The 26,096-nt window shown below is 43.7% G+C and overlaps 1 non-coding gene and 1 pseudogene across 1 annotated transcript; both read left to right on the top strand.

Moving 5' to 3' along the window:
• Positions 1-14,412, top strand: part of LOC101111200 (cytosolic arginine sensor for mTORC1 subunit 2-like) — a 70,008-nt pseudogene extending 55,596 nt beyond the window's left edge.
• On the top strand, positions 13,201-13,272 carry TRNAC-GCA (transfer RNA cysteine (anticodon GCA)). Its single transcript has one exon. It is a non-coding gene; the product is annotated as a tRNA-Cys (tRNA).
• Positions 14,413-26,096: the final 11,684 nt, after the last annotated feature.

Here is a 26,096-nt window from a genome sequence, read left to right on the forward strand (position 1 = left end):
GGGGATGGGGAGCGGGATTTGCTGGTACAGGACTGTGTCTTCAAGAATGTGAGGACTGAAGGAGGACTTGATGTTTACGAGGGAAAGGAAGATGGAAGGAAACAGCACCAAGATAGAAGGAATATATTAACAACATGAAGAAAAGCATTTTAATGAGAAGACAAAGTAAATGAGAAAATTAATCTTCATAATCATCCCAATTTTGTGTATGTGGGGGGAGGGTAGATAAAGAGAGTGAGAAGGAACACACGTACCAAAAAATTCAAAATATATTATGCAAAAATGATAAAGGTCATTATCCTCTAATAGTAAGTGGATTTGGGGGTTTTCTTTTCCTTCTTCAGACTTTTCTGGATTTTCCAAGTTTTTGACGGTGACTACTGTATTACACTGGTACCAGTAACAGGTTTTGGTTTTGAGACTCAAGCATGATTAAAAGCTAAGACCTAAGAGAAAGTGGGAACAACGAGAAGTGGGGAGAAGTGTGTAAAATAGAATTCTGAGGTGGAGTGGGGAGGGAAGCAGCAACTCAGCTCAGTGGAGAACATTCTCCTCTGACACTTTATTTTCTCAAGGCTGAGACTGAGGAAGAAGCCACAGGCATGGGCTGAAGAGTTCAGAGCTGGGAATTGACAAGAACATGGAAACTCGTGGTCAACACTCCACCACCCACCTACCCACCCCCGAGAACCAGTGCCCTCCTGCCAGCAGCTTCCTGTCGAGATTGTCCTACATTGTCTCCAGGACTGACTTCTTGGGCAAAAAGAGAGCTGTCTTCCTTCCTTCCTTCTACCCAAAATTAGTTTTCCTGTTCATCCTATGTGGCCTTCCTCCAAGCTGACGACATTACCTAGCAGCCCATGAATTAACTCACCGTGTGAAGCTGACAGTGAATAACAAATATCCCTTAACATTCCTTCCTACTGGTGAGAAGTTGTATTTTAATAGAAGACCTTTAGAGCTATGTGTTTTAATCAAGAGATGAACATTTCCACCTCGGTGGTGCTTGAGAGGGCCTTTTTATTTTTTCAGTAGAAGGGGAATAGTGGTTCCAATTTTCTCTAAATTCACCATCGAGATAAAGGTATACCTTGTTTCCATTGAAGGACAACAATGCTGATAGATGGGTTTTAAATCCTCTTCTGTTACAGAACACTTTAATGGAAAGACTAACAGTTGCATAAGAAAAGACTGTATACATCACATGTGTCCTTCCAGGACCAGGATAAAATAAAGAGCTTTTAAAAAAAACAAAAACTGAGAGAGTTTGCTAGCAGCAAACTCTTACTAAAGGAAATCCTTAAGCATTTATTTCAGGAAAAAAGGATATTATCCCAGATGGAAAGAATGAGACACAGAAAGAAAAACAAAGAAAGGGGGAAATATGTGGGTAAATATGGAAAAACATTGATACATAAAATAAGAAGAATAAGCTAATAATAATAATAATGTTCTTAGGGAGCAATTTAAAAATAGAAATAAAATACACAGTAATAATACCACAATGTTAGAAGGAACAACTGAAACTGAAGTATTTTAAGGACATCATGTTACTTGGAAAGAGGGTTTACTGTTGATAATGTAACATTTTGATAAACTATGCATATTAAATTTCTATAATAGCCACAAAAGTAATTGAATGCATAACTCTTAAACTACCATAGGAAAAAATAAAATGAGAAAAACTGAACAATCAATCCAAAATAAGATAAGAAAGGAGAGAGAATGGAACATAGAAATGGTGGAACAAGGAGAAACTACAATTATTTTAATTAAAAATACTAAAATTACAACAATGTTTTGCCGCTGTTTAGTCGCTCAGTTGTGTCCAACTCTTGTGACCCCCATGGACTGCAGCAAGCCAGGCTTCCCTGTCTTCCACTGTCTCCTGGAGTTTGCTCACATCCATGTCCGTTGAGTCCATGATGCCATCCATCCATCTCACCCTCCCTTTCTCTTCCTGTCCTTAATCTTTCCCAGAATCAGGGTCTTTTCCAATGAGTTGGCTGTTGGCATCAGGTGGCCAAAGAATTGGAGCTTCAGCCTCAGCACCAGTCCTTCCAATGAATATTCAGGGACGAGTTCCTTTAGGATGGACTGGTTTGATCTCCTTGCAGTCCATGGGACTCCCAAGAGTCTTCTCCAGCACACAATTCAGAAGCACAAATTTTTCGATGCTCAGCCTTCTTTATGGTCCAACTCGCACATCCATACCTGACTACTGGAAAAACCATAGCTTTGACTGGATGGTCCTTTGTTGGCAAAATGATGTCTCTGCTTTTTAACACACTGTCTAGGTTGGTCATTACTTCTCTTCCAAGGAGCAAGCATCCTTTAAGAGTCCAGAGGACTGGACACTTTCAGTCAGTTTTCATTTAAAAACCAAAGAAGGGCAATGACCAAGAATGTTCAAACTACTGCACAATTGCACTTATTTCACTTGCTAGCAAGGTAATCGGAGAAGGCAATGGCACCCCACTCCAGTACTCTTGCCTGGAAAATCCCATGGATGGAGTAGCCTGGAAGGATGTAGTCCATAGGGTTGCTGAGGGTCAGACACAACTGAGCGACTTCACTTTCAGTTTTCACTTTCACACATTGGAGAAGGAAATGGCAACCCACTTCAGTGTTCTTGCCTGGAGAATCCCAGGGACGGGGGAGCTTGGTGGGCTGCCATCTGTGGGGTCACACAGAGTCAGACACAACTGAAGTGACTTACCAGGAGCAAGGTAATGCTCAAAATCCATCAAGTTAGGCTTCAACAGGATGTGAACCGAGAGCTTCCAGATGAACAAGCTGGGTTTAGAAAAGGCAGAGAAACCAGAGATCAAATTGCCAACATCCATTGGATTATAGAAAAAGCAAGTGAATTTCAGAAAAACATCTGCTTTATTGACTACGATAAGGCCTTTGACTATGTGGATCACAACGAACTGGAAAATTCTTCAAGAGATGGGAATACCAGACCACCTGACCTGCCTCCTGGGAAACCTATATGCAGGTCAAGAAACAACAGTTAGAACCAGACACGGTTCAGCGAACTGATTCAAAATTAAGTAAATACGTCAAGCCTGTGTATTGTCACCCTGCTTATTTAACTTCTATGCAAAGTACATGTGAAATGCTGGGGTGGATGACGCACAAGCTGGAATCAAGATTGCCAGGAGAAATATCAATAATGTCAGATATATGGATGACATCACTTTAATGGCAGAAAGTGAAGAGAAACTAAAAAGCCTCCTGATGAAGGTGAAAGAGGAGAGTGAAAAAGCTGACTTAAAACTCAACATTCAGAAAACGAAGATCATGGCATCCAGTCCCATCACTTCATGGAAAATAGATGAGGAAACAATGGAAACAGTGACAGACTTTATTTTCTTGGACTCTAAGATCACTGCGAATGGTGATTGCAGCCATGAAATTAAAAGACCTTTGCTCCTTGGAAGAAAAGCAATGACAGAACAATATAATAAACACAAAATGTCAGTAATTATAATAAATGAAAACAGATTAATTTCTCCAGTTAAAGATAATAATCAACAAATGATTTTTAAAAGAAACACATTAAAAACAATTGGATACAAAAGCATTAAAAGGAAAGGGTAAAAATATATATGTGGATGAATACTAGTCAAAGGGAAAACCATTGTGGTTATAGAAATTTTAGGGAAAAAAGTGGACTTTAAAGCAAACGGCATTGCTATAGGTATGGAGAGTCACTACTTAATGATAAAAGATTCGGTTTGGTAGTAAATTAAAGTAATTCTAAACTATTATGCACTTAGGTGCCTCAAAATAAATCAAGCAAAAACTGACAGATGATATAAAATCAATAATTTCACCACCATTGCGGGCTTCCCAGGTGGCACTAGTGGTAAAGAGCCTGCCTGCCAATGCAGGAGAGGTAAGAGACGTGGGTTGAGTCCCCGGGTGGGGAAGATGCCCTGGAGGAAGGCATGGCAACCCACTCCAATATTCTTGCCTGGAGAATCCCAAGGACAGAGGAGCCTGGCGGGCTGCAGTCCATAGCATCACAGAGTTGGACACAACTGAAGTGACTTAGCACTCAGCACACCACCATTGCAATAGATTTTCAAATAAAACCCACAGAAATTATGAGTCTAAGCATTCAAAAAAATCACCAGAGACATAGAAGATTTGAAAATACAAGAATTAAAAAGTTTGACCTAATAAACAGATAGATAGAATATTATACCTAATAGCTACTCAGAGTATTTGTAAAAACTGACTATACAAAGTGCCATTACACATGTTTCAACACATTTGAAAGAGTTGGCATCAGCCAGAACACATTTTATTACAATGCTGTCAAAAGATATTATAAAATATAGCAAGGAGCCACTAAAACTGCCATATATTTGAAATTAAGAATCACTTTTAAGTAATTTACAGATCAAAAATAATCAAAATGAAAATTGAAAAAAAATTTAACTGGATGCTAATGAAAATACTATGTATCAAAGCTTTCAAGATGCAGCTAAAGCAGAACTTAAATGGAAATTCATGGCTTTAAAATTTTAGATTAGTGACAAAGAAAAGCCAAAAATAATTGCTATAAGCATACATCTACAGAACCTAGAAAAAGAATTGCAAAATAAGTTCCATTTCAGTAGACAGAAGAAAACAAAGGTAAGAAGGAAATTTTATGGTACTAAAAAGAAACATAAAAGAGAACAAAGTAAGTCCTTTGGAAAGACTAAAAAATAGCAAACAATTGATAAAGAAAAAAGAGAAATAACAAATACAATTAAGACAAAGCTTCAAGTATTGCCCATGTTAAGAAACAACACAATATTAAGAAAAATGTTTAAGAAAAATTTTGTGCAAAAAAATTTACAACATAACTGAAAGAACCAAATTCCTAGAAAAATACAACTTACCAAAACTGAGTTAAGAAAAAATGAAAAGCCTTAATAGTCTAACAAGCATTAATGAAATTGAATCAATAGATCTTTCAGAGAACACAATTTTGCACAAACTATCCTAGGATTCAGAAAAGAAAGGAACACCTCCCAAGTCATTCAGTGAGGTCAGTATAACACACAGATGAAAGAGAGAGGGAGAAAGAAAGAGAGAGAGAAGATAAAAAATGTAGTGTGTGATTAAGAATAAGGTGTCTGTCACACACAGAGAACAAGCTGGTGGTTGCCAGTAGAGATGGGGAGGGAAAGGGGCAACCTAGGGGTAGGGGACTAAGAGGTACAAAGTACTAGGTATAAAGTAAACTATAAGGGAGACCTTCCTGGGGGTTCAGTGGTTAAGACTCCACGCTCTGAATGTGGGAGGCCCAGGTTCAATCCCTGGTCAGGGAACTAGATTCTGCAACTAAGACTTGATGAGGCCAAATAAATATCTTTTAAAAAAATAAACAAAATAAGCTACAAGGATATATTGTACCACACAAAGCATATAGCCAATATTTTATAATAACTATAAATGATTTATAATCTTTAAAACTTGGGACTCACTATATTGTACACCTGTAACTTATATAATACTGTATACCAACTATACTTCAAAGAAAGAGAGAGAGAAAGTTCAGGAATAGAGAGCCTTTATAAACTGTGCTTACTGAACAAACCAAAGAAGTATTTGAAAGTGTTGCTGTCTGTATAGTCTTCCCTCAGCAGGGATTTCAGCAAGAGTGACTCTGACAATTTCAAACTCTCAAAGAGGTGTAAATCTATGCAATTCCAAGGAGGGACTAGAAAGTGGGAGAGTCTTCTATTATCCACAAGCTGACCACTAAGAAACTGGTTCTCTTCTACATATGGCCCTTGACTCTTGAGTGCCACATTTGGGACACAGTCTTTTTTTTTTTTAAACAAGTTTCAGAATTATGCCTTCTCTCATGCCAAGACCATGCCTTTCTGGGGTCCCTCCATCTTCCCAGGATGCTATCAGGACCTTACAGATCTCTGCTGGCTTATATTCCAAGGTAATGTCTACTCCTGTTTCTCCAAAATAAATGACTTCTTTGTTCAACCCCTTTCCTCTCTCTTGTTCTTGCTGCAGTAGATATTTACAGCCTGCTACATCCAGCCTCTTAATCAGTCCTACCAAAAATGCAAATTGCCTTAACTTCAAGAGCAAAGAGCATTTAATTTTTTACATCCCTGGTGGCTCAGATGGTAGAGTCCGCCTGCAGTGCAGGAGACCCAGGTTCGATCTCTGGGTTGGGACGTTTCCCTGGAGAAGGGCATGCCAACCCACTCCAGTATTTTTGTCTGGGAAATCCCATGGACAGAGGAACTACAGTCCACGGGGTCACATGAGGCTGTAGAGTTGGACGTGACTGAGCAACTAACACACAGGAAGGAGAAGAGAAATATTTGTGCTCCATCCTTCTAAGGCATCAAGGATGAAGAGAAAAATAAAACGGTTTCATTTCCTACTGACCCAGTCTGAGTATTCACTTGCTGTCACACTTTGATGACAAATATGTACTGGAATCAGCAGCGTGGGAGCCACAGGGCAGCTGTGCCCTAATGCTGTTTGTGATGGGCGACTGGGGAGGGTGTGCTGGCTGAATGCTTGAGGTGGGAACACCTCCATCCTGTTGCTGTGAAGGAAGACAAGTGGACAAAGGATGCATTCCACCAAAACCACACTAAACAGAGTTTTGTAAACTTTTTTTTCCACTTAAAATGCACTGCTGACATTCTCTCATCTTTAAAGAATCTTCAACATTACTAAAAATAATGGTGGCTTGAACATCTGTACATGTACATAACCTAGTTTTGATACAGCACTCCCTTGTTGTTAGGTGTTTACATTGTGTCTCATTTCTGGTTATTGTATGTTATGCGTCAGTGACCGTCCTTGTAGAGAAATATGGCTTGCACCCTTGATATTCCATCTGGATGCATTCCTAGAAGTTACAATGCTGGGCCAAAGGATGTAAGCCTTTTCTTTAAAAAAAAAAAAATGAAAAACATGGTCAAAATGCCCTCCCAAAGTCTTGTGCCAATTTACATTCCCACAGTCACTAGAGCATGTTAGACTGACACATGAGGGAGAAGACTCACACGTGAGGGAGAAGACACACACGTGAGGGAGAAGACACACACATGAGGGAGAAGACACACACGTGAGGGAGAAGACACACACGTGAGGGAGAAGACACACACGTGAGGGAGAAGACACAGATATGAGGGAGAAGACTCACACATGAGGGAGAAGACTCACACATGAGGGAGAAGACTCACACGTGAGGGAGAAGACTCACACGTGAGGGAGAAGACACACACGTGAGGGAGAAGACACACACGTGAGGGAGAAGACACACACGTGAGGGAGAAGACACACACGTGAGGGAGAAGACACACACGTGAGGGAGAAGACACACACGTGAGGGAGAAGACTCACACATGAGGGAGAAGACACAGATATGAGGGAGAAGACTCACGCATGAGGGAGAAGACTCACACGTGAGGGAGAAGACACACACATGAGGGAGAAGACACACACATGAGGGAGAAGACACAGATATGAGGGAGAAGACTCACGCATGAGGGAGAAGACTCACACGTGAGGGAGAAGACACACACGTGAGGGAGAAGACACAGATATGAGGGAGAAGACTCACACATGAGGGAGAAGACACACACGTGAGGGAGAAGACTCACACATGAGGGAGAAGACACAGATATGAGGGAGAAGACTCACACATGAGGGAGAAGACACAGATATGAGAGAGAAGACTCACACATGAGGGAGAAGACTCACACGTGAGGGAGAAGACACACACGTGAGGGAGAAGACACAGATATGAGGGAGAAGACTCAAACGTGAGGGAGAAGACACAGAAGAGAAACTTGTGTGAAGATGATGGCAGAGACTGTTCTCATTCTGCCACACTGAAGAAATGCTTGAAACCACCAGAAGCTAAGGGTGAGGAAGAAATCCCCCAGAAGTCAATAGGAATGTGACCCTGCAGCTATCTTGATTTTCGCCCAATGATACAGATTTCAGACTTCGGGCCTCCAGAACTGTGAGAGAGTAAATTCCCTTGGTTTGTGGCCACATCACTGCTATCTGTTTCCAGGGTCACCTCATCTTTTCTGTGTGGATGTCTAATCTTTCTCTGTCTCTCTTATGAGTAGACTTATGATGGCATTTAAGACTTTCCCAGATAATCCATGACAACAACTTCATCTCAAGATTCTTAAAGTAATCAGACTTGCAAAGACCCTTTTTCCATTTATAGGTTCTGGGATTAGGACCTAATATCTATGGGGGGGGATTAATCAGTCTGCCATAACCCCCAAATCTCATTGACTTAACACAGCAGAGACCAACATGAACAAGTACCCTTCTCCATCTTGTGGTACGCCAACTGGGACACTTGATGGCCAAGGTCAGAGCAGCAAGGAAAGAAGAGGGAGAAGAAAACACTCTAGGCTTTTAATTACCTTTGGCTGAAATTTACTCATGTTAATTCTGCTCACAGTCCATTGGCCAGAACTAGCCATAAGGACCCAACTTAACTGTAAGGAATACTGATGAAATGGAGCGGGATCTTAGGACCCTTCCCCACGCCCACCCCACCACATCCTCACCCCGTCTTTTGTCTGTGGGAAAACTTTAGCCAAAGAATAAGTTTAATCAGAGAAATGAGAAAATGCAGGAACAAAAGAAAATAGTCCAACAAGAATAAATAATAATAGTTGTAGTCATTAAGCAAAGCCAAGGACCTTTAGTTCCTCCTCAAAGGCTGTAGATAATATTCTGAGCCATATCCTATGAGCTGTCTTGTAGATACTGAAACTCCCACCAGGTGGAAGAAGTTAACTGCATAAGTCCAGACTATAGCCATGACATAAACTGCCACAATTTGGGAGAACTGGCCTCAAGGAAATGGGAACAAATCAATCCTGGAACTGAAGATTATGGACTTAAAATAATCAAGATGACGCTGGTCAGACCACCAATGATGAATTTCAAGATGACCGTCAGAGCTGACTGTGCTGTTTCTGCACATAGCCCCCTCCTTCTGCCTATAAAAATTCTTGCCTCTTGATTGTCAGGGAGAGGGGGAGCTGGCCTTTGGACGGCAGTCTGTCCTCCCCCAACACAGGTTGCTGGCATCCAAAATAAAGCAAACTTTCCTTTCCACCAAACTTGTCCCTTTATTGGCTTTTGAGCAGCAAGAAGTCAGACCCCATTTGTGGTTATATTGACATATGTAAGGGGGCAAATAAATATTTGATGAACACTAACTGTCTCTGCAACATGCTGAGACCAGAAAATCACGCAAACTTTTGCTGTGGGAGACAACTACTGCTTCTGTCGCCCGACATGGTTCCCCGCGCCCCCCACTGCAGCAGAACTGCTCCTCTTCACGCCGCGTGGAGCCAGTTTCAAAGGTGTCCACATTACTCAATCTGTCCAACTGAAGTCTTAGTGTGGAATTTTCCACTTCAGTGTTGGAAATCGCACCAAAGGTAGCGCAATGCATTTTGTACACTAAAGACGCAGGTGCCGGTCTAGTTGCTCAGTCATGTCCGACTCTTTTGCAATCCCATGGACTGTAGCCCACAAGGCTCCTTGGTTCATGGGATTTCCCAGGCAAGAATACTGGAGTGGGTTACCATGTCCTTCTCCAGGGGATCTTCCAGAACCAGAGATCAAACCCATGTCTCCTGCATTGGCAGGCAGATTTTTTTTTTTTTTTTTTTTTTACCACTAGCGCCACCTGGGAAGCCCCAGCTACCCAGAGTTAGGTCGAATTTCACAGGTTAAGGGCACCGTCCTCTACAGCCCACCCTCACTGCAGGCACCAGCCCAGGCCACCCACACTTCTGACCCACTGCTGCAAATGCAGGGGTTCCCACGAGCTCCTTGGGTTTGATAATTCCCTAGGACAACTCATAGAACTCAGGAAAATACTATCCAGATTTATTATAGCAAAAGGATACCAAACAAGAACAGCCAAATGAAGAGACATATGGGGCACCATGTGGGAAGGTTCCAAATGCGAAGCTTTTGTGTCCTCAGGATGAGTCACTCTTCTGGGACATTGATATACTCATCAGAGTTGTTTTTACTGGGGTTTCACTCTATAGCTATGTGATGGGACCATTGGCCATGAGATTGAACTCAATCTCCACTCTCTTTCACCCATGGAAAGTGGGGCTGATATTACTTGGTTCATAGCCCCAACCCTCTAATTACATGGTTGGCCCTTCTGATCTGGCCGGCCCCATCCTAAAACTCTCTGGGGGCCAACAATGAGTCACCTCATATAAACTCAGGTGTGGTCCAAGAACCCACAGATGAATTACAAAGGCACTCCTATCACTCAGGAAATTCCAAGAGTTTTGAGGTTTTCTTCCAGGAACCAGGGACGGAGGCCAGCCAAATTCATCAGACAACAGCTGAGATGATGAAAGTCTGTAGCTACCGGCTACCAGGTCACCTGCCCTCCACTCATTCCCCCTGCCCACCCCCATCACCTACCACAGAGAGGAAAATCCTGGTAATGAGAGAGAATAAAATCAACACAAAGAGAAGATGAGATGAGATGAGACATGGAGAGTGAGAGCAAGCCCTGACTACACAGGCTGATTTCTTCAATGCAGCCCTGTCTCTCCCAGTTACAGGAGTCAATAAATCTCAACTCTCATTTAAGCTGCATGAAATTAAATCCCTGTCACTTGAAATCCAAAAAAAAAAAAAAAAAAAAGAATAGCCTTCCCTTCAGGAGCATACTATTTGAATGAAGGGTGACGTATACAAATGAAAAACGACATGACAATTTTCAGGCAACAATTTAAGAATAATCATACATTCATTCCATTCATTCCTGATTAAGTGCTGCAGGAGAAAGAACTATTCTTCTCAAGGAAGATCCAAAAGCTATGACATCCACTTTTATTCTAGTTCTCACTTTATTCAACAACATGCCGCTGCTTGGAATGACAGGACAAAGGTACTATGGAACACATCTAAAAGCAGGAGGAACACAAGGAAGAGCTGGACCTCATTTCATCCATCAGGGTGTTCACCATCATCCCCGTGGGAGTGGAGGCCATTAGGAGTACAGCAGAGTCATCAAATTCTAAAAATACATATTGCCTTTAAAACCAAAAACAAGCTTTAATTTGCAATCTCTTTTAAAAGTATTAATGTATATCTTTCAAAGTAGGTTAAAAAGCTTATTTCAATGAAAGAAAGGTGGAGAGCAACAATAGCAAATCACACAAGTAGCAACATGCTCCTCTTTGCAAAACACTGAGAATCACTACTTTATACAATAGGTATGTTTCTGAGAATCACTCTGTGACTCCTTGATTTGGGTCCTATTTTACCATCAATTACCATGATTATTTCAGATCGATGGGCTGCTCCATTCAATCAGACAATCAGCAATGTGTCATCTCCCTGCCAGGTCCTGATGGGTCAGTAGGTTAAGCAAAGTAAGCGCTGAACAGGCATCACTCCTCCAGAAAGTATGTTTCATGATACCAGCAGAATCCTAAGTCCACGGTGGGTGTCAAAAGTAGAGACTGCTTGGCAGAGCCCCACTTCGACAAAGTCTCATCAGAGTCACCCTAAAAGTATCCTTCCACGAGGGTGAAGCTGTCGGCTTCAGTGTGACTTGCACAGTTCTCCAAGGGAGGCTCCACCTCCAGCATCAGACCATAGAGTTTTGACAGGGAGCTTTGGTCCTAAGGATGTTCTTGAATCTGAGGAAGATGGCCAGGATCGGAAAACCCTAGCGGGCAGGTGAGATGGTGACTATTGACAGCTGATAGGCTCAGAGGCTGGCAAAATTATATGTTGAATGAATCCCTTTGACTGCAAGGATCACAACAAATTGTGGAAAATTCTTCAAGAGATGGGAATACCAGACCACCTTGCCTGCCTCCTAAGAAATCTGTATGCAGGTCAAGAAGCAATAGGTAAAACTGGACATGGGACAACAAACTGGTTCCAAATTGGGAAAGGAGTACATCAAGGCTGTATGTTGTCACCCTGCTTATTTAACTTATATGCAGAGTACCTCATGAGAAATGTTCTGCTGAGTGAATCACAAGCTAGAATCAAGATTGCCAGGAGAAACATCAATAACCTCAGATATGCAGATGATACCCACTCTTAACGGCAGAAAGTGAAGAGGAGCTAAAGAGCCTCTTGATGGGGGTAAAAGAGGACAGTGAAAAGCTGGCTTAAAACTCAGCATTCAAAAAACTAAGATCATGGCATCTGATCCCATCATTTCATGGCAAATAGATGGGGAAAAAGTGGAAACAGTACAGATTTTTATTTTCTTGGACTCTAAAATCACTGTGGATGGTAACTACAAGCACAAAATTTTAAAAAACTCTGGTTCTTTGGAAGAAAAGCTATGAAAAACCTAGACAGCATATAAAAAAGCAGAGACATCACTTTGCTGACAAATGTCCGTATAGTCAAAGCTATAGTTTTTCTAGCAGTCAGGTATGGATGTGAGGGTTGGACCAGAAAGAAGGCTGAGCACCAAAGAATTGATGCCTTCCTACTGTGGTACTGGAGAAGACTCTTGAGAGTTTCCTAGACAGCAAGGAGATCAAACCAGTCCATCCTAAAGGAAATCAACCCTGACTATTCATTGGAAGGACTGATGCTGAAGCTGAAGTTCCAATGCTTTGGTCACCTGATGCGAAGAGCTGACTCACTGAAAAATACCCTGATGCTGGGAAAGATTGAAGGCAGGAGGAGAAGGGGGTGACAGAGGATGAGATGGTTGGATGGCATCACCAGCTCAATGAACATGAGTTTGCAAAAACTTGGGGAGATAATGAAGGACAGGGAAGCCTGGCGTGCTACAGTCCATGGGGTCACAAAGAGTCAAACACAACTTAGCGACTCAACAAACGAAGCAAACAAAACACACCGTGACATCTTTGTAGCAAAGGATCTTTTTGCTAAAATGACGTCACCTTCAGGGGCCTGTAATTTTGGTAAATTCTGATTCCTAGGAATAATATATCTCATATCTACTGAACTTTCCACAATGACCAAGAGTTTTCAACACTGTGGTTTAGGAAACTGGAACTTCAGAACATGTACCAACAGCATTTTGGCTTGAATGCCAGCCAAGGACTCTCTCCCCAAAGGTGGGATCAGTCAAGACTTGAGAAATCAGGATATTAGCTACCATTTATTTGTGCTCACTATGTGCTATATCAGGCTTCCCTGGTAGCTCAGATGGTAAAGCGTCTGCCTGCAATGCAAGAGACCCAGGTTCGATCCCTGGGTGGGGAAGATGTGCTATATCAAATTGTATCTACGTCATCTTATCAAATCTCACAATGACTTTACATGGTAAATATTGTTATCCCCATTTTAGAGATGACGAAACTGAGGCTCGGAGATGTCACCTGCTGCTAAGCAGTGGAACTAGGACGTGATTGCTTGTTCAGCTCCAAAACCCACACTCCAAACACCTGCTCCCTCAGCTGCAAGTTGCCAGCATTGTCAAGGAGAGTATCCCACTCTTCACCTACAGCCTGATCAAACTTGCCTCCCTGTCCTCTGAGACCAGGTGCAAATTCTTCAGTCTGATCAAGACGCCAGAGGATTACACCATCATTGTCGATGAGGAGGGCTTCCTGGAACTGCCCTCCTCAGAACACCTGGGTGTGGCCGATGCCACCTGGCTGGCCCTCAGTGCGGTGTCTGGCAGCGGCAGCTTCTCCAGTTTCCAGCCCATCGGCATGACCGAGATCGTCAAGTCATTCATGGCCCCAATGACCAATCAGAACATCTGTGTCCACGCTGTCCACCTACCAGATGGACTTCATCCTGGTGTGTGAGTAGGACCTGCCCTTCATCACCCACACCTTGTCATCAGAGTTAACCACCCTGCACGTCATCAATAGCGAGACGCTGGCAGCTGAGAACCTCAGCATCACGCACTGCTTCATGAAGGCTGAGGCCGTCCAGAGGCCCATCATCCACCCACTGTCCAGCCCGAGCAACAGGCTCTGTGTCACCAGCCTGGACTCTGACATACCGCCCACTGTTGCCACACTCCTTATGGACGTCACGTTCTACTCCAGTGGACTGAAGGACCGCCTAGTGTCCTCCAGCGGTAACTGTGGCCCCACCCACTTCTCCTTCTCCCTGATCGAGGGCTACATCTCCCTGGTGATGGACGAGCAGACCCAGCAGAGGTTTCCTAGTAATTTGTTGTTCACGAGCGCATCTCGGGGGCTCTGGAAGATGGTGAGGATTGGAGGTCAGGCCCTGGGATTTGATAAGTGCATCGAAGTGGCACGGATCTCCAAGCCTTTGGCCACCGCAGACATCCCAACCTACTACAGCAGCACCTTCAAGTTCCTCCACACACTGGTGCCAGAAGAAAACATCAGCGCCCTGAAAGTCAGGCAAGCAGAAAAATAAGGAGGGCCTCTTCCATTCCTCCCCATCCGTGCCCCCAGGCCTGGGCCCACCCTGCCCTAAAGACTCCTGCAGTGTTTCTCAAAAGACTAGAAAATTGGCCCCGCGGCCCCCAAAGGATGGGTCTCTAGGAGACACCCTCAGTGGCTGAGACCCAAGCCAAGGCTTCCCCATGGCCTCCTGCCTTCCTGGAGTCCCCAGATCCTCCAGTGAGACCCCCAACCTCTTCCCCCACCCCAGAAAATGATGTCTGGGGCCCAGGGAGTTGTAAGCCCAGCCACCTTCTCATCCGGCCTCACTCAGGGCTGGGGTGGGTAGGGGCGGGGCGGGGGCGGGGAGGCGTTGGCAGATACCAAAGGAAGATGGGGTACCGATTCTCCTGTCATCTTGGGGGCTGGCTGAGCAGGGCAGAGTTCATGGAGCCCAGGAAGGCCCTTGTGAGGACAGGGGCTCTGGATCCTGTTTGCTGGTGTCTGGTTCCATCAGCTCTGGGCTGGTTCCCGCAGACTGCAGGCCAGTGGATGGTGGTGTGCTGGTGAGGCTCCCAGGGAGCCCCCGGTGGGGGCGGAGGGAGCTGATCCGGGCGGGGAACCCAGACACCCAGAACCTTGCCTGCCAACCAGAGGGCCCGTGCCCCAACTCCCAGCAAGACTACCAAGGGGGTCCTGTCCAACCCTCTCCACCACAAGCGCTCATCCTCAGGACAGCAAGTTTCCCTAGAGACCCAATAGCCTGGAACACAAGCTCCTATGCCCTCTCCTTTCCCCAGACCCTCCTGGGGCTGGCAGAGCCTCGGTTCTCCCCAGGTGGGGGCATCCCCAGCATTCTGGGCTGGGGTTTCCTTAGCTCACCCCCACCTCCCCAGCAATCGACTAGACTGGCCCAGGGCTCCCCCACTGTCCTGCCCTCCCTGACCCACTTGTGCGGAAACATGGAAGGCCTCCGCCCCCCAACTCACCTGCCCGCCCGCCCCTCAGTCCAAGGACCGTGGCGTCATGAGTACTTAACCACGGAGGCAGCTTGTCTGAGCCTGAATAGAGAAAACTGTGCCTTGGTGTAGTTTCCCACTTAATGTATTTGCACCCACGCTGAGGTTGGCAGTGGGTTCAGGAGACAGGACATGCTGAGCCTGTTGGGGCCCAAAGTGTAACATCACTTGGTTGATACCTGTGGCTCCAGGGACAACCATGAGAACTGGAGCTGCTTCCAGGGCTTTCCCTTCAGAGCAGAAAGCTGGAAGCAGAGGTCAGTTATGATCCAGGGGTCCCCAGGGCACCCCACACAGGGCTGGCAAGGCACAGTGGTTCTAAGCATCAGAGGAAGGGCCACGAGGAGGTGGACAGGCGGATGGCAGGAAAGCCCCCACCCAGAGAATGGGGGGACCCCTGTGTCTCCTCTCCAGTGGGTGGTGTTTTCTGAGTGAGCAGGACTGGCAGAGTCCTCCTCAGTGACTAGACATCTGCTGACAGTGCTGTCCCTGAGAAGCTGGGAGGAGAGGGGCCATTCTCTTGAGCAAGTGAAAGCCCCACTCACCTCCTCTCCAGGCCACATGGGACCCTCTGAGTCCCGGAAACCCACACGGTCAGGGAGCTGTGTCTGAATCCTTACAGATATTCAGAGCCCAACCACTGATTCAGAACCCATGTGGCTGGATTTTTTTTTTTTGGTTGTTTTTTTTTAAGTGAAGTCATTTTGCACAAAAGTCCAGAACACCCAAAACATGTCAATTGTTTGCTGGTTCTGAAACCGGGGTGACTGCATGGGCAGGGCAGCCCCTCAGGTCCTGAGCCCCCTTTCTGTCCTTGGAAGGCCTTAATTTTTCCATGGTGTGCCCTCCAGTGACCCCGAGTCACTCCCCCACCTCTCCTCCCCACAGAGCAAGTGTGTGGGCCCCTGACCCCCAGAAACAGGTCTCCCCAGATAATATACGGACTAGGACATATATTGTACACACATATAGATACCTGTGTTTTATGTTGATATAGATATATACTGTAAATAGCATATATACTTGAGCACTATATATGTTAATATATATTTAAAAAAACAACAAACACCTGCTCCCATGTAACCTACACTACCAACTGCCCTCTAACTGCCATTACCCACCTCTTTCATAGTTGCATAACCCCAATTGTGTATTAATCTTATACGAGCCAGCACCACTTCTCAAGATTCAAGTAAACTATCACTGGTCTTGGAGAGAAATCAACATGACCCACAAACACAAGCCTCATGCATAATTTCATGTTTTCTAGTAGGCACCCTGAAAAGAAGTAGTACAAGAGAAAAATCAATTTTTATAATCTGTCTTAATTAGCCCAATATACTTAAGATATTATCATTCAATATGTAATCAGTTTAAAAATTATAAATGAAAACTTATAAGGACACTGAAAGTGTGGGAGAAACCCAAGAGTTGAGGGCAAAAGAAATGAAAGAATGGAGTTGCGATTTACTGAGGCAGGACAACTAGAGGAAGGGCAGATTTGGGGCAAAGAAGAAATCAAGAACTCAGTTTTGATGCGTTGTTTGAGATGCCAGTCAGACATTGCATGGTCAAGCTCAATTTGTGGATTTACAAGATGGATTTACGAGTCTGGAGTTTGGTGGAGAGGTCCAAGTTGGAGGTCTAACATGGGGAATCATTAGCACATGAATGAATTTTAAAGCAATGAGATGGGATGAGCTCATCAAGAAAGAGAACAAATAGAGACGAAAGGTTTGAGGACTGGCCTCAGGGTATCTGAACATTCGAAGTCCAAAAAAACCGGAAGAATCCCAAAAGGAGACTGCGGGGCAGTGTCAGTATTATAGGAGGGGAACAGAGGAGCCAAGAAAAAAAAAAGTGTTTCAGAGCAAAAGGGCTGATCAACTACATCAAATGCCGCTGATGGGTCAGGAAAAGAAGGTCACCCACTGGGTCTGTCAGCACATCAGGAACTCTGCTAAGAGGAGCTCCCGTGGAGGAGAGGGCGGTAAAGCCCACTCATGCTCCACGTCAGGGAAATGGAACTCAGAACCACAGGGAGATAGCACGTCACACCTGTCAGACTGGCAGCTGTCAGAAAGTCAAGAAATGACAAATGTTGGTGAGGATGAGGATAAGAGGGAATCCTTGTGCACAGCTGGTGGGGAGGGGGTGGAGCCACCATGGAGAGCGAAATGGAGATTTCTCAAAAACTTAGAAAGAGAGCTTCCATACGATCCAGCAATTACACGCCTGGGTATTTATCCAAAGAAAACAAGAACCTAACTCAAAAAGATACATGTGCCCTCATGTTCATTGCAGCATTATTTACAACAGCCAAGACATTGAAACAATATGTGTCCATAAATAGATGAATGGATTTGAAAACGTGGCATACATTTAAAATGTGGATTTTTAAATGTACTAATGTGAGAGTTGGACCATAAAGAAAGCTGAGCGCCGAAGAACTGATTCTTTTGAACTGTGGTGTTAGGGAAGACTCTTGAGAGTCCCTTGGACTGCAAGGAGATCCAACCAGTCCATCCTAAAGGAAATCAATCCTGAATATTCATTGGAAGGACGGATGCTGAGATGAAGCTCCAGTACTTTGGCCACCTGATGTGAAGAGCCAACTCACTGGAAAAGACCCTGATTCTGGGAAAGACTGAAGGCAGGAGAAGGCGACGGAGGATGAGATGGTTAGATAGCATCATCAACTCAAAGGACATGAATCTGAGCCAACTCCAAGAGATAGTGAAGGACAGGGGAGCCTGGCATGCTGCAGTCCATGGAGTCTCAAAGAGCCAGACACGACTTAGTGACTGGATAACAACAATACAGTGGAATATTAGCCATAAAAAAAGAAGGAAATCTTTCCATCTGCAACAAAATGGATGGGCCTTGAGGGTGTTATGCTAAGGGAAATGTCAGACAGAGAAAGACAAATAGCAGATGATTTCACATATGTACAGAATCAAAAACAAAACAAACAGCAAATTCCCATTGGCTGTCTATTTTACATATTGTACTGTAAATTTCCATGTCACTCTCTCCATGCTGTATGACTCGGGGAACTCAAACAAGGGCTCCGTGACAATCTAAAAGGGTGGGATGGGGAGGAAGATGGGAGGGGGGTTTGGGAGGGAGGGGACATGGGTGTACCTATGGCTGATTCTTGTTGATGTATGATAGAAAACCACAAAATACTGCAAAGCTATTATCCTTTAATTAAAAACAAAAAGGAAAAGCCCAAACTTGTAAATAAAAGATTGGAGGTTTTCAGAGGCAAGAGGTGAGGGGTGGGTAAAATGGGTGGAGAGAATCAAAGTGTACAAACTTCCAGCTATAAAATAAATGTCATGGGAGTGTACTGTCCAGCCTGGTGACTATACTTAATAATACTCTGCTGTATATTTGAGACTTGCTAGTACATCTTAGGGCTTCCCTGGTGGCTGCCTGCAATGCAGGAGACCCGGGCTCAATCCCTGAGTTGGGAAGATTGTCTGGAGAAGGAAACGGCAACCCACTCCAGTACTCTTGCCTGGAAAATCCCATAGATGGAGGAGCCTGGGAAGCTGCAGTCCATGGGGTTGCAAAGAGTCGGACACAACTGAGCGACTTCACTTTAGTACATCTTAACAGTTCTCATCACTGTGGCTGATTCATGCTGTATATGGCAGAAACCAAACACAACACTATAAAGCAATTATCTTTCAATTGAAAATAAGTTATTTTTTAAAAGTTCTCATCACAAGAAAAGTATTTGTAACTATGTGTGGCGATGGATGTTAACTAGATTTATTGTGGTGATCACTTATCAACACAAAAAACTATCAAATCATGTTGTACTAACATGACTAGCACAATGTTACATGTCGGTCACAGCTCAGCATTTTTTAAACCCTGACTGGAGAAGATTCAAAAGAAAATTGAAGGAACAGAAGAAGAGTTAGTGAGTAGGGAAACCATTTGAAGCAGTTTTGCTGTAAAAAAGAGAAACAGTTATTTTAGTGTAGAAGTTTCAGGGTTGTTGTGTGTGCTTCCTGTGTGAGTACCATTCAGTGGAGTGGAAATATGATTTTGAAGAAAGGGAAAGATGAAATTGACACAAGGGAAATTCTTAGGTAGACAGGATGGGAGGGGCAGCAGTCCACAGTTTGAGAAAGCGAGATGAAGATAGGAATACAGAAGCCCACCCGGGATCTCCTGTTATGTAAAGCTATACCTGTCCGATGCAATGGACGTGAGTTTGAGCAAGCCCTGGGAGTTGGTGATGGACAGGGAAGCCTGGCATGCTGTAGTCCATGGGGTTGCAAAGAATTGGACACGGCTGAGCAACTGAACCGAACTGATACATTTTAATGTTTGTTGTTGTTGTCCAGTCGCTAATTGGGACCCCATGGACTGCAGCACACCAGGATTCCCCATCCTTCACTATTTCTGAGTTTGCTCAAATTCATGTCCATTGAGTCAGTGATGCCAGCCAACCATTTCATCCTCTGTCATCCCCTTCTCCTCCTGCCTTCAATCTTTCCCTGAATCAGGGTCTTTTCCAATGAGTCCGTTCTTCACATCAGGTGGCCAGAGTATTGGAGCTTCAGCTTCAGCATTAATCCTTCCAATGAATATTCAGAGTTGATTTTCTTTAGGATTGACTAGTTTGATGTCTTTGATGTCCAAGGAACTCTCAAGAGTCTTCTCCAGCACCACAATTCAAAGGCATCAACTAAGTCATGTTAGTTGATTTTTCAGCTGTCTATAGGCAAAACAACATCCTAGTAGAAACATTTTACCAGGAGACCCTAAAGGGGTTTACCAAGTGACTTATATGATCGGTAAAGACATGGGCTTTGAAAGCCAATAGACCAAGAGGCAAAGCAGAGATTCGGGACCTTCAGAACAATGAGGCTCTCAGCTGCCCTACTACTACCACTACTAAGTCGCTTCAGTCGTGTCCGACTCAATGCAACCCCATAGACAGCAGCCCACCAGGCTCCTCCATCCATGGAATTTCCCAGGCAAGAGTACTGGAGTGGGGTGCCATTGCCTTCTCCCTCAGCTGCCCTGGAAGCCACAAATTGAAGCTCAGAATAAGAGGGTTTCCAATACTTTAAGAATGTAATAATTTAACTCTGCTATCTATTTGTCCTACACTGATGACTTTCTCAATAAAAACCAAGAGCTGGACCTCTCCCAGAAAGCACATTCATCCCATTCTGAGGTCATTCCCCTGGAGTAAGGAGCTCCTTTGGAAATGGATGTGTTTTTTGGCAGGAGACAGCAGGAAAGAGTCCCACATTCTACTCAATAGACATCCCCTGACTCCTACCTAAGCTCAGCCGAGTTTCCAGGAGGTGGGAAATGGAAGTCAGTTTTAAGGACAGAGAAATGAAATGCCATAAGGGGAAGTTAAGGGCTCTGCACTCACGATCCCAACGTGGGGGTTGGATTTTCCCCACACCACCAAGTGACGCTCTGTGACACCAACTGGGTCCTACAAATCAGCTCCATTCTGACACCATCTATCCGCAGAGAGCATCAGGTTCTGCAGGTAAAGGGCTCAGACCGCAAGCACAAGTCCAGGTTGTTACCTGTGCTTCTGCTTGGCTACAAGTTGGAGGTTCAAACAATCCCCTCCAACTCAAAAACAAACACTGCAGCAGTTTCCCATGGCTCATAGAAAGTGAAACTCCAAGCACAGCCTCCTGGCTCCTTCCTACACTGTAGCCCCGCCCCCTCCCCAGCCATGGTGCCTCAGCCCCTCTGTCCTTTTTCTGTCCTTCACACACACCACATGCCCTCCCCTTCGTCTGACACACTTCTCCCTCCATCCTGCCTCATTTTCTCTGCTTGAGCCTCATTGCCACTCAGAACCTTCGTAACATCCCTGAGCGGGTTACATCCCCATCCTGTGTTCTCATTAAGCGGTGTGTGTCTCTTTGCTGCAGACACTGTTTTGAGTCCTGTTGGGCTGACATGATCAGTACCCAAGAAGGCGTTATACTCCCACCACCAGGCATAGAAGAGGTAATTGGTCAGGATGGGCTGAATACATGATATAAAGATGAAACGCGCATCAGAGTAGTTCTCTGCTGTCTACAGAGTGCTTCTGCACAGAGTAACATGTCACCTTACAACTTCACTTTGAAGGCAATGTTAGCACCACCTTTCTGTAGATGACAAAGCTTAGTTTTCTTAGATTTAGTTCTGTTTTACTCTCCTGTGATTTTGTAAAATGCTATTTCATTATTCCTGCTCTAATCTTTACTATTTCTGTTCTTGTCTTTTTTGATTTTGCTCAGTTGCTCTTTTCCTTCTTAAACTGGAACTCAGCTCACTGATTTCATAAACTTTTTTGTATACATTTAAAGCCAGAAGTTGCACTCAATATATTGCCTTAGCTATAATACATTCCACAGTTTTGGGTAGTGTTTTTGGTATTAGTTCAAAATATTTAAATTCCCCCATTAAGATATTTTCTTTGCTCTAGGAATCATTTAGAAATCATATTTGATTTGACTTTTAAAATGCTTATATCACAAAAACTTTAGGGGATATCTTTTTAGCTGTCGCTCTCAAAAAATTGCTGTAGTCTGGTCAGACTTTTTATTATTGATTGTTTGGTTTTGTTGTGATTACCTTATGGTCAAGTATGTAACCAATTATTGTAAATGTCACATGAGTTGCTTGAAGCCTCAATGTTACACAGGGTGGCCCACTTGGATGGGGGACTCTAGGACTTAGTGTGCCTGATATTCCTCTTGAGAAACTTAGGTTTATAAAAGTTTTTGCTTTTTACTTCCTTTCTTTTTAAAGTTTATTTTACTGAAGTATAGTTGATTTACAATGTTGTGTTAATTTCTACTTTTTCTACAGCAAAGTGATTCAGTTATACATATCTATGTATATGTTCTTTTTCATTTTCTTTTCCATAATAGCTTAAGTCGCAGGATACTAAACATAGCTCCCCATGTGGTACAGGTGGGCCTTGTTGTTTATTGACTCCATATATAATAGCTTGCAGCTCCTAACCCCAACCTCCCAATCTTTCCCTCCCCCCACCTTGGCAACCACCAGTTGGTTCTCTGTGTCTGTGAGTCTCTTTCTGTTTCATAGGTAAGCTCATCGGTGCTGTATTTTAGATCCCACATATACGTGATATGGTCTTTGTCTTTCTCTTTTCAACTTACTTAGTGTGAAAATCTATAGGTCCATCCACGTTGCTTGTGCTTCCTTTCTAATCACTGTAATAGAATGGAATGTGTTTCTGCTGATATTAGTACATTTTTTGAGTCATTTGTGCCATCCACCGTGTTAATCTGCTTTACGAACATAATCTCAGTTAACTCTTACCACATCCTGAGAGGGTATCTTTTATTAATGCAGCCATTTTACAGACAAGCATACATGGCACTCAGAGGTTAATCAAACTTCCTAAGGCAACTCCACAGTAGAGCTGGTTCTCATCTTGGTTTACATGACTCCCATGGCTGCACATTTAAGGACAACATGCTGGACCAAGGGAGTGAGCTGCCACATCTTGCTGGGGAATTAGGTAATCCCCGCCTCTCCAACTAAATGAATCTGAGCCCTTCTAGGCCATGGACAACTCAGAGAAAAGACACATGTGATTCCAACAGGGTCTGTTTTCCTCTGCTTGGTTTACAACAGCAAACTATCTTCTCCTAATCCTCTTCAGTTCAGTTCAGTCACTCAGTTGTGTCCAACTCTGTGACCCCATGAATCGCAGCATGCCAGGGCTCCCTGTCCATGACCAACTCCCAGAGTTCACTCAGACTCACGGTCATCGAGTCAGTGAAGCCATCCAGCCATCTCATCTTCTGTCAGCCCCTTCTCCTCCTGTCCCCAATCTCTCCCAGCATCAGAGTCTTTTTCCAATGAGTCAACTCTTCTCATGAGGTGGCCAAAGTACTGGAGTTTCAGCTTTAGCATCATTCCTTCCAAAGAAATCCAAGGGTTGATCTCCTTCAGAATGGACTGGTTGGATCTCCTTGCAGTCCAAGGGACTCTCAAGAGTCTTCTCCAACACCACAGTTCAAAAACATCAATTCTTCAGTGCTCAGCCTTCTTCACAGTCCAACTCTCACATCCATATGTGACTACTGGAAAAACGATAGCCTTGACTAGACGGACCTTTGTTGGCAAAGTAATATCTCTCCTTTTGAATATGCTGTCTAGGTTGGTCATAACTTTTCTTCCAAGGAGTAAGCATCTTTTAATTTCATGGCTGCAGTCACCATCTGCAGTGATTTTGGAGCCCCCCAAAATAAAGTCTGACACTGTTTCCACTGTTTCCCCATCTATTTCCCATGAAGTGATGAAACTGGATGCCATGATCTTCATTTTCTGAATGTTGAGCTTTAAGCCAACTTTTTCACTCTCCTCTTTCACGTTCATCAAGAGGCTTTTTAGTTCCTCTTCACCTTCTGCCATAAGGGTGGTGTCATCTGCATATCTCAGGTTATTGATATTTCTCCCGGCAATCTTGATTCCAGCTTGTGTTTCTTCCAGTCCAGCGTTTCTCATGATGTACTCTGCATAGAAGTTAAATAAGCAGGGTGACAATATACAGCATTGATGAACTCCTTTTCCTATTTGGAACCAGTCTGTTGTTCCATGTCCAGTTCTAACTGTTGCTTCCTGACCTGCATACAGATTTCTCAAGAGGCAGGTCGGATGGTCTGGTATTCCCATCTCTCTCAGAATTTTCCACAGTTTATTATGATCCACACAGTCAAAGGCTTTGGCATAGTCAATAAAGCAGAAATAGATGTTTTTCTGGAACTCTGTTGCTTTTTCCATGATCCAGCAGATGTTGGCAATTTGATCTCTGGTTCCTCTGCCTTTTCTAAAACCAGCTTCAACATCAGGAAGTTCATGGTTCATGTATTGCTGAAGCCTGGCTTGGAGAATTTTGAGCATTACTTAAATTCAGACTTAAATTGAAGAAAGTAGGGAAAACCGCTAGACCATTCAGATATGACATAAATCAAATCTCTTATGATTATACAGTGGAAGTGAGAAATAGATTTAAGGGACTAGATCTGATAGATAGAGTGCCTGATGAACTATGGAATGAAGTTCGTGGCATTGTACAGGAAACAGGGATCAAGACCATCGCCATGGAAAAGAAATGCAAAAAAGCAAAATGGCTGTCTGAGGAGGCCTTACAAATAGCTGTGAAAAGAAGAGAAGTGAAAAGCAAAGGAGAAAAGGAAAGATATAAGCATCTGAATGCAGAGTTCCAAAGAATAGCAAGAAGAGATAAGAAAGACTTCTTCAGCAATCAATGGAAAGAAATGAGGAAAAGAACAGAATAGGAAAGACTAGAGATCTCTTCAAGAAAATTAGAGATACCAAGGGATCATTTCATGAAAAGATGGGCTCAATATAGGACAGAAATAGTATGGACCTAACAGAAGCAGAAGATAATAAGAAGAGGTGGCAAGAATACACAGAAGAACTGTACAAAAAGATCTTCACGACCTAGATAATCACGATGGTGTGATCACTCACCTAGAGCCAGACATCCTGGAATGCGAAGGCAAGTGGGCCTTAGAAAGCCTCACTACGAACAAAGCTAGTGGAGGTCATGGAATTCCAGTTGAGCTGTTTCAAATCCTGAAAGATGATGCTGTGAAAGTGCTGCACTCACTATGCCAGCAAATTTGGAAAACTCAGCAGTGGCCACAGGACTGGAAAAGGTCAGTTTTCATTCCAATCCCAAAGAAAGGCAATGCCAAAGAATGCTCAAACTACCTAATCCTGTTAGTTGGTGTTAAATCAAGTTTCAATTACACATTAAAATCAGAAGCGGTGTGGGTGCTAGGATGAGAGAAGTGGGGCAGAAGCCCTTTAGAGCTCCAGTCTGATGGTCCCTCACTGCATCCAGCGACTCCCTTCACCTTCCAAGCAAGGGGACTCTGCCCTACATGGGCCACGAGAGCAGGAACCAGCATCTTCTCTGTTTTAAAATGTATCCAAGCCAGGGTGGCCTACAGTGAGATATAGATATAACAACGCTATAAGACAGAAACAGGAAGCATACGAAAAGAGAAAAATCAGTATACCAGGACCTTGGCTCCACCATTTATCAACTGTGTGTCCTTGAGCAAGTCTTAATCTCTCTGGGCCTTCAAGTTCCTCACATGTAAGATGGAGATAGCAATGGTATCCACTTCACAGGATGTTATGGTGATTAAGTGAGTAAATATACACAGAACACTGAAGGCAGCATCTGGCTCATCACAATGGCTATATAAATGTTAGCTACTATTATGTTGGTTTCCCAACAGAAGAGACACTAGAGCAATGAATAAATTTATATCTAAACTATGCATTTTGGAAGCTCTTTCCCAAGGGAAAAACTGCCAGGCATCAAGACGGAAACTTGAATAATACTTGTGTTTTCAGTGAAGTTTCTGATGGGCCAAACGAGATGCTGAAAGTTTGTGTTCTGAAGCTGATACTTTTCCTGTATTTGAATAATTCTTGACATAAACTTGGAATCCTATGTGAGCATACAAAACTATTTTTAGTCATTAATTCACAGAGACTTAATGTGGTCATGTGGAAGTTAACGCCATTTTTTTTTTCCAAATAATTTTCCTGCCACAATTTAAGCTAGAAACTGGCCAGTTGGAGGGCACTCATACTTTCCGCATAGCTCAGTTGGTAAAGAATCCGCCTGCAGTTC

This window comes from Ovis aries, chromosome 8, assembly GCF_016772045.2.
Source record: "Ovis aries strain OAR_USU_Benz2616 breed Rambouillet chromosome 8, ARS-UI_Ramb_v3.0, whole genome shotgun sequence".
NCBI lineage: Eukaryota > Metazoa > Chordata > Mammalia > Artiodactyla > Bovidae > Ovis > Ovis aries.